The sequence below is a fragment of the Eufriesea mexicana genome, unplaced genomic scaffold (genome assembly GCF_001483705.2).
Source record: "Eufriesea mexicana isolate 0111107269 unplaced genomic scaffold, ASM148370v2 scaffold500, whole genome shotgun sequence".
Taxonomy (NCBI): Eukaryota; Metazoa; Arthropoda; class Insecta; order Hymenoptera; family Apidae; genus Eufriesea; species Eufriesea mexicana.
This window is the reverse complement of record NW_016908649.1, coordinates 236,476-241,982: the sequence shown is the minus strand read 5'-3', so window position 1 is coordinate 241,982 and position 5,507 is coordinate 236,476.

Here is a 5,507-nt window from a genome sequence, read left to right as displayed (position 1 = left end):
AACGACAGTGGGGAATGTGAAGCAGGTTTCTGAAGCGAACAATTCGAGAAACACACGCGGATTATATATAAAGATATATCTATATATATACAAATATATACATATATCGAAAAGAACAAGCTGAAGTAAAGTTAGCGAGAGACGCTGTATGATTGTGTATATCAACAATAAATAATTGCTGTGATTAGAATCGATTATATTAGTAAGTAGTTAAGGACAATTTTTAAGGCACAGAGATCGCAGAGAGAAGAATAAAAACGAAAAAGAAAAAAAATGAAGAAGAAGAAGAATGGTTGGAAAGGGCGAATGGTTGTACATACGACCATGGTAATTCGACAATGTTGCGTGAGTATGCGTGTATATTTGAGAGTGTACGTGTGTGAATGCGCGAGAAACAGTTCTACATGAGAGGATGAAAAATGGAGGGAAAATCGATAATCGATGAAGTAAAAGGATCGTGTGCTTAGAGTGACAGAGAAGGGAAGATAGGGTGAAAGAAGAGAAAGATGAAAAAACGCTAGAGAGAGGGTAGCATGTTTTCTTTTTCTTTTTCCTCCTTCTTCGAAGGATCAAGAACGTGCGCGCGTGCGTGTAATCCTCCTCGATCACGGTGATCCGTGTTTCAGAGGAGAGGAGTAAGTAAAAGGCGATTGCCGCGCGCGTTTACGTAGAGAACTACATGTACACAGGCATACTGTGATCTTTTCACTCGACTCACTCTCTCAGAGTTGGGATTCCATTATCACAGCAGTTGGATCTAACTTGATCACTTTTGCACGAGAGACATCATCGTTTTTAAAATCGAGTCGTATCAGACAGGCTTATAGCTGATGGAAGTTGATGATGAATAGCACGAGGTCGTAAAATCGATCAAGATCTATAGTTTATATATTCTAAGTCTCACGCAACATTTTCAGACATTGTAAATGGTGATTGGAAATGTGAATTGCATTCAGGGCTATACAATGTTAGCTCAGAATAGGTGGCTTTTATGTAGAGTATTTTAAAGAACTTTATATGGTATATAATTTGGAACATAAGTTGTAGAGGTACATAATACTATTTTCTACATAATACACACATATTATATAGAGATTTGAAATGTTAATTTGTGAATAACTTTTACAGTCTGAGATTCATGGTGCTTCCATAACGCATGCAGCCCTGAATGCAGCTACATAAGTCGCTACTTAATGATTTAATTTACGACCTCGCTATGTTGATTCATCTAACAGTACGTATACCGAAAATTAATATATCCCTGTCGCATGGGTCGCGTATGACCCATGCCAAGTTTCCCATTCAGACTAAATATTTCCTCTGCTAAATCTGGCATGGAAGATTTCACATCACGATTTTTCTCCTATACTATATTTTAAATGTTACATACCTTTTTGATTAATAACGGTTTATATAGTCTTATAAATATTGAGACATATATATAGGGAATATTGTTATCTTTTATAGTGTGGTATATATATATATATATCATCCATCATGTATTAGTCTAACAGAGACCGTGTTAAATGCTCCATTTGGTGATCTTAAGGGTGCAAAGTACATTAGAAGATGTAGTCAACTTTGACTAAATTTAATGAAAAGTTACCTTGCACGCAGTTAGTGCTTTTATAACGTTTTAATATTTGAGATTAATTGTAGTATTCAGTAATTACGTGTTTTTGTCCTTTTTTTTTAAATTTAAGTATCTGTACTTAGAGGGCTGTGAGAATAAAAATTTATTTAATACGTATGTTCAATGTGACCTAACATCGTTCATACATATTAGTATTCTATCCATAAATAAGTTTCATAGCGTATTTTAAGCAACCCTTAAGTGCTCCAATTATTTTCTGAGAAAAAAAGGAGAATTGTATCTATAACCTATCGATGATGCATAAATCGATCGGACACGAGTAAAATAGATCGAAATATCTCGCGAAGAACATTGAGTCGAGTGAAAAGAGCCCCGTCGCGACGAAACGGGCGAGCGAGAGTTGTTTGTGTTCCAAACTGTCCCAATGATTTCGGATAGTCGATACTTCGTACGAAGAACGGTGGTTGGTGCGATCCTTCGTCGCTTCTTCTTAGTCTCTGGTCGTATATTCTCGAATGGCCGCGAGGTATCGTCACTGTCCACTGTACTTCGACTAAGCCAAAAAACCAAAAAAGCTAAAAAAAAGAAAAAAAAAAAAAAATAAGAAAACCCACTTCACCAAACTTCGTTGATGGTTTCCCTAATTAATCACCTGTTAATATACGAAAGAATGATTTTCTTGTGTCCGTGATTTGATTACGTCATGAGGAACCATCACCGAGGCTGATGTACTCCAGAAGCATATCCGGTGACACATATGACTAGGCTACGAACTAATTAATCTCTCTTTTGCTCCGATAACAAGCAAGCCCGTGTATTTATCCGACGTGTATCGTCAGCTCGCCGGATGGAAAGTCTATAGACTAATCGTACTAATTATTCGGGATGTCTCTATCTCGTAGCATATACCTTCGAATCAGTGGACTCTTTCGTAGTGTCTAGTAGCCGCTAAGATATCGTCTGTCGTAATTTGTAGCTTCTCGATTCACGGTGAAGAGGAGCCGCGTTTATAGAGGGATCGGTCGAACGAAGAAAATAGGGGTTCCGCTCGTGGGCAAGATAACAGCACGTTGCATTGTATATCCAGAGGTGTCCGAAACGGTGCGAAACAGTGTTTCGATTGACCCATCTTGGTTAACAGCGTTTCAACGATCGCTCGTGTAAGAATGGCTGCTGAAACAGGAAAATGAATCAGAACAAAGTGTGCAAAGAGCAGAGAGGTAGGAGAACGTTAAACCATGGCATTCGAAGTAGCCTGTACCCCTAGAATCTCAAGCTCTTTCAAGTTTTGTAGGTTATGGCAGAGTTCACGAGTCTCGATCCATCAGGATCGTTACACGTTGGGGTTATCGCGCGACTTGTCATGCAGCTAGAGCCAGGTATACTTTACCTACGTAAAACTCTCAAGATAGAGACTCGATTTCCCCTCTATCATTGCTCGAAAAAACGTGGTCCTGATCGGCTAGAACTCGTAAATTCCACGATGATCTAGAGCTCTGAATAAATACTGGACCATATCGACGTAGCTTCTCACTGCAAGAACCAAGAAAGAACAATCAGATAGTCGTCGAATGGTCTGTTCGATGCAGAACGAATCGTTGCACCCTCAACCCTTTCCCGCCCTTTTTTCACGTCAGAATATTCGTACACACGCGTACGCATGCGCGCGAGAATTCGGGCGCCAATTACGAGCAGCTTGATCAGAGGAACAAGTATCGCGTGTTGGTCATTTTGTTTCTCCATAGAGTTTTCGTGTACATGGAGGTTATTAATCGTGGATCCGATCCCCCAACCCTTGATAATCCACCTATTCGTCTCGTCATTCGCCCTCGAAAGAAATGAATTGAAACAAAGCAAGGACGTTGCGCGCGTCAACGCCGATAGGAACGCGATCGTATCGTTGTGGCGTAGAGCAGAGCTGGCGAACTTACTCCCCCGCCGTACTACTCCCGCCGCTGGCGCAACAGTTCCCCCACCCTAGGCTGGAGAATGTACTTCTCGCCGTTGCTACACTGCCCCCACCATTATTCTAGTGGTTTCCTTCGGTATTAGCTGCACTGCTCCCACAATTGCTCTAATGGTTTCCCTCAACATTAGCACGAGAGGCAAGTAAATGCGGTGGGTGTAGTAAGGTGGTAGAGGAAGGAGAGCAGCGCGTGGCCTGCGGGCCACGAGTTCGGCAGCTCTGGCGTAGAGCAATCTGTTAGTGCAGGGGCCTTATCCTTACTGCGCGGGCGCTGACAAGAAATCGCCGCGAGATCGCGCGACTGTATCTCCCTTCATTACGGCGGCTGCTTCTGTCGCGTCGTGGTGCCGTGAAGGATAGATCTTCGTAGGATTCAGTCGTTGAAATTTCATCCTCGCGGGCATATGAATTATGACGTACGTCATTTGAGAGGATTGGAGGATTATATGTTTGCAGCATCTGTTGTTTGAAGTATCGAAATATCTCAAGTAGCTTGCGAAAGAAGAAAAGGTTATGATTGAAGGTTAGGTTTGAATTTTTCGTAGCTTTTGTATTGAAATTATTGTAAGATTGTTTTGTACTAGGAACTTTGATGGATAAGAAGCAGGAATAAGAAGAATAATTCGAAACACGTGTAGTTAGTGTCTGACGGTAGAATCTTCGTACGATATAAATCGGATAAAAATAAAGAACAGGGTTATTGTGGCTAAGGACACACAATAAATCGTTCGAGTAACAGGGAAGTAAATGTGCAATATTTTTTACTCTTTTGCGGTAAAATCTTACGAGCACATGGCACGATTTTTAATGCTCATATGTTTTATTGATTCGTTATTTTTTTAAAGGCATCAAGAATCGAACGTTAGTAAAATTACCGTGAAGGTATTTGAATGCTCAAGCTAACCCAGAGCAATTTTAAACATATTGATACAACCAGTCAGTATTAACGCATCTTTTCTCGACAAACGTTGTGTAATTTCCTAAAGACAACTTAGTCTTATATATTATAGAATAAGCATAGAGTTCATACTTTTTGAAATACTTTAATCCCACATATCACGGAAAGTAGGAAGAAATATCAGGTTTGCTCAATGTAAGTAGTAGTACTTCAATTTTCATTCGATATTATAACTTTCAAACAATCTTAGCAATGAAGATATTTTGAAATATCATCTATTCTTAATACTTCTCCCTCTGAAGTGCTACTTATTTCTGGTACTTCGCTAATTGAGGTACAGCATATTCTTAGTACTTCACTAACCGAGATGCTATACACTCTTAGTACTCTGTTGACTGAAGTACTGCCTATTCATAGTACTTCGCTAATTGAAGTACTGTCTATTCTTAGTACTTCGCTATTTTTGGTACTTCACGTTTCGAAGTACTACCTACTCTTAGTACTTCAGAATACTTTCTTCCAAATAATAATTTTCAGACGATCCTCCGACAATTTGAGACAGCACTTCGTAGAGCCATTAACGTAACAGCAGCAAGTATGTCGTCCAGATAGCTAATGGAAGTTAGCGCGAGTGGTATCTGCGATTTACGTTTCGGGGAAACGAGGAACTGCAAGATGGACCGAGAGTCGATAGCGAAGACGAAAAGGCTTCGCGGAGCGAATGGAGCGGCTCGAGGGTCGAAATTTTCCGTCGATCGTGCGTGGATCGACGCGTTCAGAAGCGGATCGAGGCGCGTGATCCGCGGCGATCCGTGTCAGGCGCCCAACCTTAACCGTAACGCAAGGCAATCAGCTAAGAAATAACTTAGTTTTTATAGGATATTGAAGCGCACGCGCCCTACTTCCGGCGGGGCGCGGAATTAAGGGCAAGACAAAAAAAAGGACCTTTTAGTTCTCTCGTCTGAGGGGCGCGTGGAAGAAAAAAAAAGACTCGAGCGCAATTTTGGACGGCCGCGCAAAGATTCTCAACGGCATATTTTTCTGTAATG